Below are 11,676 nucleotides of genomic sequence, written 5' to 3' on the forward strand. Positions count from 1 at the left end.
GATGGATGGACACCCAGACCACCAACACCAGGAGGGGTGGGCGTGGGCTGGGGCCTCACGGCAGCGCCTTCACAAGAATTAGAACAAAGCACCCTGGGCAGACGCCGCCGTGAGCACAGGGCCTAAAAAGCAAAGGTCTCGTGAGATGAGAAAGGCATCGCTTCCCCTGGCCCTGGCCGCTGCACCTGACACCTGGCTCCTCTGCCTGCAAGGCGGAGTCTGGGCTGCCTCTGGGCGCCTCGGGTCACCTGGCCAGGTACGTTTGTGCAGTGTACGATTACGCAGCAGCTGCATGCTGCGGCTCTGCTGGCCCCAGGCCTTTACGTTGTAAATGAGGAAGCTGGACCAAGGGAGAGAGTGCGTGAGCTGCTCAGGGTTACATAGGACAGAAAGGCAGAGCAGCCCTGGGCTGGGGATGTCCCCTGAACCTCGTAGTCCGGCCCAGTATGCAGGGGGGCGATTGGATGGTTTAGCGGCAGCTGAACGTGTGTGTGTGTGTGTGGGAGTGGGGGGTTGGGAAGCTCTGCTGGCCCCAGGCCTGGCTACACCCTGCAGACTTGAGCAGCAGGCCTGAGAGATGTCCACGGCCTGGCTAGGATGCCATTTGGGATGTGGGTGGCTCCAGCTGGCTCCAGCACTGGAGGAGGGGAGCAGGGGACACAAAGTCTCTCAGCTACAAACCCAGCCAGACGCAGGACCCAGTGACAGCGCCACAGACTGTGGGTGGGGCCTGCTGGTCCATGCACCCCAACATGAGGAGCGAGATTTGCCCCCTGGGCTGGGTCCCCACTGAGGTCTGACCGCCGTGAGGTGGGAAGAGGATGGGGGTCAGCCAGCCTGTCCCACCCCACAGTCACACACACACCAAGGCGCACACAAATTCAGGTCACACACAGACCCCTAAGGACACGCGCATACGAACTCATACAGACCCACAAATGGCAGCAGACAGGTACACGCAGCCTCACTAACAACCACACACACGGGCATACGGAGATGCAAAACATGCACACACGGTTCTTCACATAGGCACCGGACACAGAAACAGATGGACGGAGACTTGCAGGAGACACACACGCACACACGCACACGCGCACACGCACACGCGCACGCGCTCAGCAGCCCGGTCCGCTTTCCCTTCCCCCCGCCCCAGCGGCCTCTCACGCCTCGTGGTTTTCTGCTCGCCCTCCCTCCCTCTGGCCCAACAGGAGATACGGTGTCGGGGACACTGGAGCCTGATTGAGCCCTCTCTCCATTGTCGCCCCCTCTCCTTTTGTCCTGCACCCCATTTCCAGGCCACGTGAGCCGGGGCTGCTTCACCTGGTTTCCCGAGCTGCTATGGGCCCCGCCCTCAACCCCTGCTTTCTGCCCTGCGGGCCTCTCTCCAGACAGCTCGTCTCAGCCTTCCTGTTTGGGTCCTGGGCCCCAGACCAAGTGGCTGTGTGAGGACAGGGTAGCCCAGAATGTGGGGTGGCTGGAAGGGGGTGTATGAGGGGCCAACGCCAAGCCCGCACGGTTCCAGAGGCCCTTCCTGGTGCAGGGTCTTGGTTTCCCACCTCCCGGATAAGGAGACTGGCATGCACAGAGAGGTGGAGCCACTGGCTCCAGGTCACACAGCCAGTGAGGACTGTGGGCAGGAACCTGCTGATGAGGGGTGGAGAGGGATCCCAGAGGGGTGTAGCCTGATAGGAGTAGGAGTGGATCCCAAGCCACATCAGTTCCTGGCCTTTGCCCACTCAGAGTTACTCCAGGCCCTGTGGGGGAGGGGCGATGTGGAAGAATTTGACTTAAATGGGCAGAGTGGCCAGTTCGGGGCACTGAGGAAGGCAAGGCTGTGGGCAAAGACACAGAGGAGGGGCCAGCCCAAGGCCTGGCCAGAGGAGGGGTGGAGAGTGAGTGTGGCTGCGAGGTGGGCATCCCCGTGGTGAAGGCAGGTTGGCCAGGTTTCAGGGGCCTTGGTGGCCATGCTAAGGAGCCCTTCTCTGTCCCCCTCCTTGATTATGAAACTCAACAGGGGCACAGACCATGTCTGTCTTATTCACAGGTCAAGCTCTGAAGCCCAGGGCAGTGCCTGGTACCTCTGTAGGTGCTCAGGAAATATTAGATGAATAAATGAATGATGAATGAATGAATGAATGAATGAACGAACGAACGAACTCTGCCTGTCAGCAAGGGCACCAGACTTCAGCTTCTGGGTGTCACCTGTCCTGAGCCCAGGCTATCAGTGACGAAGGCCCCCTGAATCTCTGCAGGCTGGCAGCTGAGACTCTGCTATCCACCCCCCTCTTGCCTGGAAGCCATGGCTGTGGCCTCTTGGGACCACTAGGTCACCCCTTCTCTCTCTGCATGTGCCCCCTTGCCTTCCCCTCACAATGTGCCCCGCTTCTGACCAACCCCAACTGAGTTCCCCCATAATGGCCTGAGGGCCTTGCATTCCAACCTGGACCACTGGTTGGCCCCCAGGGTAGGGCGATGCTCAGCAGTCCTGCTTGTCAGGCAGGAGAAGTGGTCCCCTCCTGCCCTGTAGCTACTCAGGTTACTGAAACGTTTGAGGGGACTGGCCTTTGTCACGTCACTCCCCCTCTGTGCCGTCGGGTGAGTGTGGGTGCTGACACGCCCGTCCCCTCACCCCTCTAAGGCTTGAGTCTTCGGTCTGGTCTTGGTCCCTCAGCCCAGCACCCTTTCCTCGCCTGGGCCAAGGCTGTCAGCAGAGTAGGGCTGCGCAGGCCTGAGCTCTGGGGTCCGACCGCCTGGGTTTGAATCCCAGCTCTCCTCATCCTGAGCCTGCCTGGTACCGCCAGCTGTGGAGGCCACCTGAGTGTTCTGAGCTGAAGCGAATAGCAGTACCTGCCCACCTTGTGGGCTAAATGAGAGAAATGTGGAAAGTGCTGAGCTTGCAAACAGTAAGCGGCCTTGATGCTGGAGCAGAGGAAATAGGCCCAGGTAGGAACGGGGACTTGGACAAGGCCACACTGCACATAGTCAGAGGGTCTGGCCTTTGTTTTCTCCAGTGTGGCGTTGGACAGGCCCCCTCAGGACCCTTCTTTGGGATCAGGCCCCCTCTTGTCTGGGAGAGCCCGGGGGGTGATCCACCTGTATGGCCTTACCTGGAGGCCTAGGCTGCCTCTCAAGGGGGTCAAGCCCCCCACATCCCCGAGGCGAACTTCTCCCAGGCTCTCCTAAAAGCTGCCTGCCTCTCCCCTCACCTGCAAACCAGGCTTTGGGTGTTCAGGTGAGTCACTCCTTACAGCGGGATCCAGTTGTAGCTGCTGCCAAAAACCTCCTGTCCCTCCCCGCAGAGGTTTTAGAAACCGTTCTGAGGTGTACGATGACGATGATTAACCTTTATTAAGCCCCCACAGACTGCTGGGAGCTAGGAATTTTCCGTGGGCCTTTATCTTTTCAGCAAGAACACAGAGGGGCCTCCCTCTGAGGGAAATCTGGGGACACAGGTGGGTGCTGAGCTGACGGCACTGGTGTGGGGGTGTGGAGCCCCAAGGGCTGATGGGACAGCAGAATGGGAACAGACACTGAGTGTCAATCAATCGGGCCCCACTTCTGACGCAGGCAGACGTGTGAGGCTGCTGCCCATCGTGGCACCGTGACAGCGGGTGCTGACAGGTGCCATCTGGCCCAGGTCACGTGGCGACATGCAGAGCCACCATCTCATGGGCTTGACAGCTGGCCAGCTGGGAAAAGGCATCTGTCTGTGGGAACTGGAGGCCCGGGGGGTGGCGGGAAGCCCAGCAGGCGGAGGCTGCAGGACGGTGGGTATGCTACAGGCAGACAGATGGAGGGCCTGAAACGCGGAATCCCATCCCCACGTTCCTCTCTGACCATATGGAGGGCCACCCATTCCCAAGGAAATGTTCTCCAAACAGCCAAATATGCAAGGACAAGGGAGGAATCAGATCCGGGAAACCCCCACCCAGGGCCTCTGTTCAAGGCCAGAGGAGGGTCTTTTGGGGCCTCGCAGATGTCCTGATACTCCTTGCTTCTCAAGACATGGTCACAGACAGGGTTCTGCTAAGAAAGTTCTTTGAGACGTGAAACTTGACAGTGGAAGGACCTTTGTGGAACCAGGTCAACCTGAGCCAGAGAGACAGCGCAAGCTCTGGGAGCCGCCTGGCTTGGCGCATGCGTGCTCGGGCCTCTCTGTTCTGGGAGCCGCCTGGCTTGGCGCATGAGTGCTCGGGCCTCTCTGCTCCGGGGACAGCTCTTCCCCATCGTATCACTGAACCGGGGGCCTCGGGTGGGCAGAAGCGGTGCCTGGAAGCTTCCCAGGAGAGCGAGGCCATCACATTTGCAGCCAGTGACAAAAGCATGGGGCTTTGTTTTCTTTTGCTGAAGAAAAGGTGTGTGTGTGTGTGTGTGTGCGCGCGCACGCACGTGCATGTGTGTCTTCAGAGGTCCCAGGTAAAGATATTAACCAGAAAGGCATGTGTCTCACTCACCTATCCTGAGAGGCTGGGCCAAGATGCTGAAGGAACTGTGTTCAGGAAAGACTATGAGGCTCTGGGTGCAATGACAAGGTGTGATCCCTATGGCCCCCTCAGGTCCTTATAATAAGAGCCTTGCAGCAGAGCTGCCTTCTCCTGGTGGGCTCTGGCACTGGGGGCAGAAGGCTGGCGTTGAAGAACACCAGCTGGGCACATCTGAGGCATCTGGCAATGTAAGGACTCCTGGGTATGACAGTGAAGGCCCTGGGGACATGGGCAGTGATTATGACTCCCTTAGTGGTCTTGGGCTGAAGTCTGGCCACGTGGGGCAGTAGTCAGAGATCTTTACAAGCTAGAGAAACTAACTTTGGCTAACTTAAGGAGACGAGGAATTTATTAAGAGGATTTCGGAGCTCACAGAATCTTCAGGTGAACCTGAGAGCAAAGCTTAGAGGCTACCGAGCCAAAAATCGGGACCAAAATGGCCCCAGGGGCCTGGGCCCATAGAAACAGCAGGCCTCCCCCATTGCTGGGCACCGGACATGGCTTCTGCCGCTGCTTCCCCCACCCATCCTCAGAAGGGATCCTGCCCGATCTCTTCTGCTCTGCATTTTCATTTCCGATTCAAAATCAGTGGTAGGTGCTTCTGATGGGTGGCTCCTAGGTTACATGCCCGCACTCAACTTGAGAAGGAAGCTGGGAAGGCCAGTGCCCCAGCTTCCACACAAGGACCTGTGGGTTCTGTTTTGTAAGGCAGTTGGGCTTCTCCTACTTAGGATAATGCTGGGCGACCCAAAGAATTCGAATGTTCTTTATGTGTTTATGTGCGGGTTACCCTCAAGGAAGGAATGAGCACTTGTGGAGTGCCTCAGGTGAGCCAGTGCCTTACACACCTGGCAGGGATGCTACTGGCTCTTACAGAGCCTCTATGAGACACAGAAAAAGATGCCCTTCCTCAACTGCCCCAGTAGTGCACCGATCTATGAGATCCCGAATGGAAATGAGATCCCTTGGACATGGTTCCATTGTGCATCACACCAGCTGCTCAGCTATGTGTACAGCAGACACGGATTTCACAGGCACGTCCTCAGGCACTCGGAAAAGTACCTTGGCCCCTCTGTAACTGAACTTAGCGAAGCCGTCCGTCCAGTCACTTCCGTCCAGTTCGGTCCCCTCTGAATTTAACTCTGTCCATTCCAGATCAAATCCAATCAGCTCAAGAATTCTGCCCCTCTGCTCTTTCATTTCCTTCTCCTGGGAGGGTGTCTGTGTTCTTGGAGCTTGCAACTGGGAAAGGGACATCCATTCATGGTGACTCCCCCTGAGTGAGTTATCTCCGAGGGCTTGGGTCATCCACACCCTTCCTCCCCTCACTCGCCTAGAAGCAACCTGGTGTACTGACCTCTGGCTGCCAGCGTCACAGAATCGGCCCTTCCGCTGCCTTACCTGGACCAAGCACACATCCCTGCAGGTCCACTAGCTCACTCTCAGCCACACCTCATTCGTGTGGGACGTGCAGAAACTTCCGGATGCTCTCCTAATGACGCAGGGCTGCGTAGAGGATTCTGCAGAGGGGCTAGCTCAAAACTCCCTTTTGACCCTGATGAGGCTTCTCCAGAAAGGCACAGGGCCTTATAAGAGGCCTGTTCCATCTTCAGGCCATACCTGGTAAGGTAACGAGGGTCCCCTCTGCCCTGGTGTCACTTTTTCATGCCACCCTTACGCTCATCCCAGAGCAGGTGGGGCCAGGGACTCCTTGGTGGGCTGTCATCCTCATTTAGGGGGGCCATTCTGCCCCATTCTCTCCCACCTACCGGATGAGCCTGTATCTCTTTCTGGGTGGGATCGTGGCTTCTGCCATGACCCACGCTTCCCCACTCCAGGGCCTACAGAATCAGCTCCGGGCTTTCCAAGTTCAAAGCCAAGCTTTTGAACCTACAAAAAAAAGATCTCTCTCTCAAAACCCTGCTCTTGCAAGGCTATCCTCTCTGAGTTTCAAAGCCTCTTTTGCAACTCAAAGCCAAGGATTTTGACTCTTTGTTCTGAGTTTCTCTTGGAGGGAGCTGGGCGAATATAGGAAGCCCACTTAGCATATGAATGGAGGGAAATGGATAAGAGAAAATTGTCTACCAGGGAGCATTAGTTAATAATATCTCGCGATGATAATACCCAGCTCCTTGTTATCTCACTGAGGTTTCATGATAATCCTTCCAGGAAAGTGGTTGCGCCCATTCCAGGGCCAGGACTAGAGTGTGGTGGTGAGTGAGGCACTTCCTCAGGCACGAACTTCGAAGGGCCAAAAAATGGAGTTATCCCGAAAAATAATAGTTTAAAGCAATCGCTCTAAAAAAATCAAAATCAATGCAAAAAAAATCCATAACAAACAGTATATCAACATTTTAAAGACAGACAGGATTATACTGATTTTTCCTTCTGCCGCAGGCTCCAATGTGGCTCATCAGAGCACTGGCCCTGGTCTTGTCTTCATTGCATTAAAGGATTATTTATCTTGATTACCAAGGGGTTTTTTTGGCACCTCCTTAAATTTTGTGCCTGGGGCAGGTGCTTTGCTCACCTCACCCAAGCCCTGGCTCAGATTCCTTCTTTAGACGTGAGAATCAAGGTTCAGAAAGCGTGAGTAGCTCGAGTGGAACAGATGGTCCCGGGGAACCTGTGGGAGGGAGACTCCGTTTACTCATTCGGCACGTACTCCTTAAGTAGGTGCGATGCAGCAGGCACAGGGCTACGCACTATGGAACATTAGTGGACAAGGTCCCTGCCCTCATGGAGCTTATACTTTGGTACAGAGGAAACAGACTTTGGATAATTCACAGTTATTTATTTATTTAATTGTAATTGGAATAGTACTTTGAAGGAGAAATGTGAGAGTTCAAGAACCTATAATATGGGGGCTTGACATGTTCTTGAGGACCTGGTAGGATTCTCTGAGAAAGAGAGGTTTCAGCTGAAACTTTAAGGATAAGCAATGTGCACCAAGTAGAGCGGGAAGAAGAGGGACTGGCATGTGCAAAGGTCCTGGGGTTGAAAGAAGCTGGTGCGTTTGAGAAACCAAGGAGTGTGTTAATTAGTCCAGGTCAATTCAATTCTGTAACAAACAATCTTTGAGCCTAAATGGTTTAACATGTTTAAAAAATCATTTCTCATTTGCTTTACAGTCTAATGTGGGTCAGAGAGCTCATCTCCATGTGATGACTCAGGGATCCAATTGCTTTCCATCTTTGATGCCACAGAAAATAAGAGAGTGGAAGTTCGTGCCTGGATGTGGCGTGTATCATTTCTGCCCACATCTATCGGCCCGGTGCTCATTCCAGGGCCCCACCTCATCAGCTTGCTGAATGCTCAGGAAGAAGAGGGCTAGACAGAAGTTGGCGACTTTCGGCAGCCCCTTCCACAGGGAGCGGGACTAGGCCAGACAAGTCCTTGGTGGTCATGGTCAGGACCTGGGTCTATAGTCTTGGAGCAGATTCTGCTTGCTCTTGGCCACAGATCTGGGAAGGTATTAACATAAAGACAGCTAGTTGCCACCCATAACCAATATGGTGTCTTCCAGGAGGAAGGAGCCATCATGCTCAGAACCCATTTTGGAATGTGGAGGCCTCCCAGAACCCTTTAGGGCAGTCAGGTTCCTATCTACAGCATGGAGGCGTGTCCCTGGGAACTAAATCACCGCCCCCCCGCCCCCCCGCGCCCCCTCCCCCCCATCTCCCCCCCCCCCTTGTTCTAGTTCTCATGTCCCCAGGAGGGATGGGGGGAGGACTCTCAGCTTTCAACAGACCAGGCAGGTCAGTTTCAGAGCTCTGGTTTCAGAGGAATGTGATCCTCAGGGCATATCTAGGCTCCAGTTTCTAGGGGGTCTGGGGAGCAGGGGAGCAGTGGCCGAGCTAGCCTCATGAGTTTGGCTACTAAGCAAAGGGCTCTGGGCCAATGGTGGGCCAGACATCACCTGGAATTTGTTAACAGGCAAAGCCAGATCACAGCCCTAGATAGTCCCTGGACTTGGGGGCCACTTTGCTCTGCCCTCTTGAGCATGTATTGGGGTTCCAGGATGCCCCCAGTTGGGAAAACAGACTGAGCCCTGGGGCAGTTCTGGAAATCTTTTTGCTGTTTGCAGGATGGGGTCAAGAATTTGGGCATCCTGGGTGGTTTCTCTAATTTCCCCCAGTCAAGAGAGGCAATAGACATAGAAGTCCAGGCTTTACAATAAGACGGATTGGGTTCAAATACTGGCTTTGCCTCGCTCCAGCTCTGTGACCTCAATCAAGCTACTTACCTTCTCTGAATCTGTTTTCTCATCTGTAAAGCAGGGGAATTTAGTACTTGCCTGGCAAAGCTGTGGCGAAAGGTAAATTAGATGGGGGTCCCCAACCCCCAGGCCCTGGACCAGTACCAGTCTGTGGCCTGCTAGGACCGGGGCCGCACAGCGGGAGGTGAGCGGCTGGCCAGCCAGCATAGCTTCATCTGTATATGCAGCCGCTGCCCAGCGCCAGCATCACGGCCTCAGCTCCGCCTCAGATCATTAGGCGTTAGATTCTCATGGGAGCAAGCACCGGTCCCTGGTGCTAAAAAGTTTGGGGACTGCTGAATTAGATAACCTGCAGGTACTCGGTAAATAATAATCATCATTATTATGTGAAAGAGGACCAAGATGAGAGAGGTACAAGTTGTACGAACTCCTTCCCCCAACACACACACACACACACACACACACACACACACACACACACGCACACTTTTCTTACCGCTGCAGCCAAAGAGATCCTCTTAAAATGTGTGTCGGATTGTCATTCTTCTGTTCAAATTCCCCCAATGATCTCTCACCCTCAGTCAAAGCCAAAGCGTTTACTAGGGCCAGGGGCCCTGGGTAGCCCACCTTCTCTTCGCTTTCTCTCTCTGACCTCTCATGCTCCCCACACTGCCACCCCTCTTTTAGAACACATGTCCCCCAGACATCTGTCTGTGTGGCTGCGTCCTCTCCTCCTTCCCATCTTTATCCTGTCAATGAGGCCTCTCCGGCCACTCTGCTTCAGGTGGGGTCCTCAGGCTTCCTTCTCACTCTTCCTTGCTTTATTTCCTCCACAGCCCGACCGACGACCGTCGCCTGACACGCTGTGAAACGCCTTTCGTTGATTCTCTCCACTCACGGGAATGTAGGCCTCACGAAGGCAGGGGTTTCGGGGTCTATTAATATGTTCACATTCATAGTGATCCCCGCCGCCTAGGCATATAAGTAGGGGCTTCGTGCTTCTCGAATGAATACCTGAATGAGCTCTGGAAGTACAAGTCAAGGGACTGGGTCATGGCATGAAAGACATCGTCGCTTTCCTTTTTTGGCCAGATGAGGGAATTGGACCCCCGGGGCGCCCAGGCCCCCATGGGAAGTGTGCACCTCGTTGGGTGAGTTACGGCCTCCATGTGTTTTTCTGGGATGAGGGTCCTTAGCTCCCTGTAGACATTTAACAGAGTCTATGATCTCCCAGACGAGCTAACCACCCTCCCTGCTCAGACATTTCACGGTTGGCTCCAAGAGGCTAAAATCCTTGATTTCTAGGGACCTGCGATGCTAACAATCTGTGATCTTATTCAAGTCTCAGCAGCCACAGTGGTCCTGGCCCCTAAGAGGGGAGTGAAGGCCAGAGGGGACCCTGGCAGGGTCAGCATGGTGAGAGTGGCGGGTGGGAGTGGGGGCGGTGGGGGGGGGGGCTGTAGGAACACGGGAGGGGAGACAAAGGAGACTTCTATATTACATGTGCTGTTTTCTTTCTTTTCTGTAAAAGAAAATGGATTCGGAGCAAGTGTGACAAAATGTCAGCAGTCATCAATGCTGGATGCCGGGCACAGGGGTGTTTATCACAGAGAGCTCTGTACTTTCCTGTATGTCAGAAATGTCTTTTAAAAAATATAGATTCGGAGGTGGGCAGGACAGTTGTAGCTTATGGTTAGGAACAGAGAGGCCATTTCTGGGCGCCTGAGAAACCTGGACTTCGGGCATTATTCCAGCGTGCGTCTGGACAGGAAGGATGGCTGGTGACCGCGCCCATTCCCGGAGCTGTCGAGCCCCCTTCTCCTCCCCTGCTCCCCCTTCCCAAGGTCTCAGTTTCCTGCCTTCATGGGGAGTGCAGAAAGGCTGAGAGGCCCCGTGCTGGGGGTGAAGCTAATTCATTAGTGACGCCTCAACAAGGACTGGGAGCCCGCAGTGCCAGCGTGATTCATCAACATGATTGCCCGCTGCCAGCCTGCGTGGGCCCAGAACGCCAGCACATTTTACCTGCACCCACTGAGAAGGACCTGGTGGGAGGCGAAGGTACAGCATCTACCTAGAGCAAGAAAGAGACTCAGAGAAAGGAGAGGGCTGGTCCCCTGTGCCCTTGAACCCGGGAAGCTCTGTCAGGCTGGTGTTGGGAGTTGCAGGGGCACATGCGACTCCTGCCCAAGCAGGCAAAGCCCAAGAGGGCTGCCTAGTGCTACGTGCCAGCTCTGAGCATGTGGCGGTGGGGCGGGGTGGGGGTGCTGACTGGGCTTCCTCCTCCTCAGAGAATGTTCCCTTTGGGGGAACTGCTTGAGGGGCAGCCGCGGGGGTGGGGGAGGTGCTTATCCTTATCCTATCAGCCTGGATGGGTTGTCCTCAGCTTTCTGGTGTTTGAGGTATCACTTCTTCCAAGTTCTCCCGAACGACTAGAAGGGAGAGCGTTGGATCAGGGCTTAGCTGAGGTCTGGAAGGAGCTTGAAGCCCCTCTAATCTGGTGTTGGGGCTCTATTTACTCTCTTCTTGGGTCCCCTACCTCATTCTTTTCAGTTTCCATCCCAGGACAGGGGTGTGTGGGTGGTTCCTGGCTCAGAGCAATACCTGCGTCTGTGTTCCCTGTCACCTGTCCACCCCAGGACACCCCTTGCCTGATTACAACCATTATTATAATGCCCTTTCATTCCTTTACCCCCCACACACAAATGTATGGTGTATCTGAGCAAAAGAAGCCAGAAGCAGAAAAAGTACACGCCGAATAATTTCACTTATGTGAAATTCAAGAACATGTAAAACTGATCTATGATGATAGAGGTCAGGATCTTCATTGCCTCTGGGAGGTGGGATTTGGCTGCAAGAGGCATGAGGGGACTCTAAGTGACGGAGACATTCCGTGGGTGTTCACACCTGTCAAAAGTCATTAAACCGTACGCTTACGATCTATGTATTTCACTGTGTGTAAAGTTTGCCTCCATT

The sequence above is a fragment of the Rousettus aegyptiacus genome, unplaced genomic scaffold (assembly GCF_014176215.1).
Source record: "Rousettus aegyptiacus isolate mRouAeg1 unplaced genomic scaffold, mRouAeg1.p scaffold_m13_p_5, whole genome shotgun sequence".
In the NCBI taxonomy this organism is placed as follows: Eukaryota; Metazoa; Chordata; class Mammalia; order Chiroptera; family Pteropodidae; genus Rousettus; species Rousettus aegyptiacus.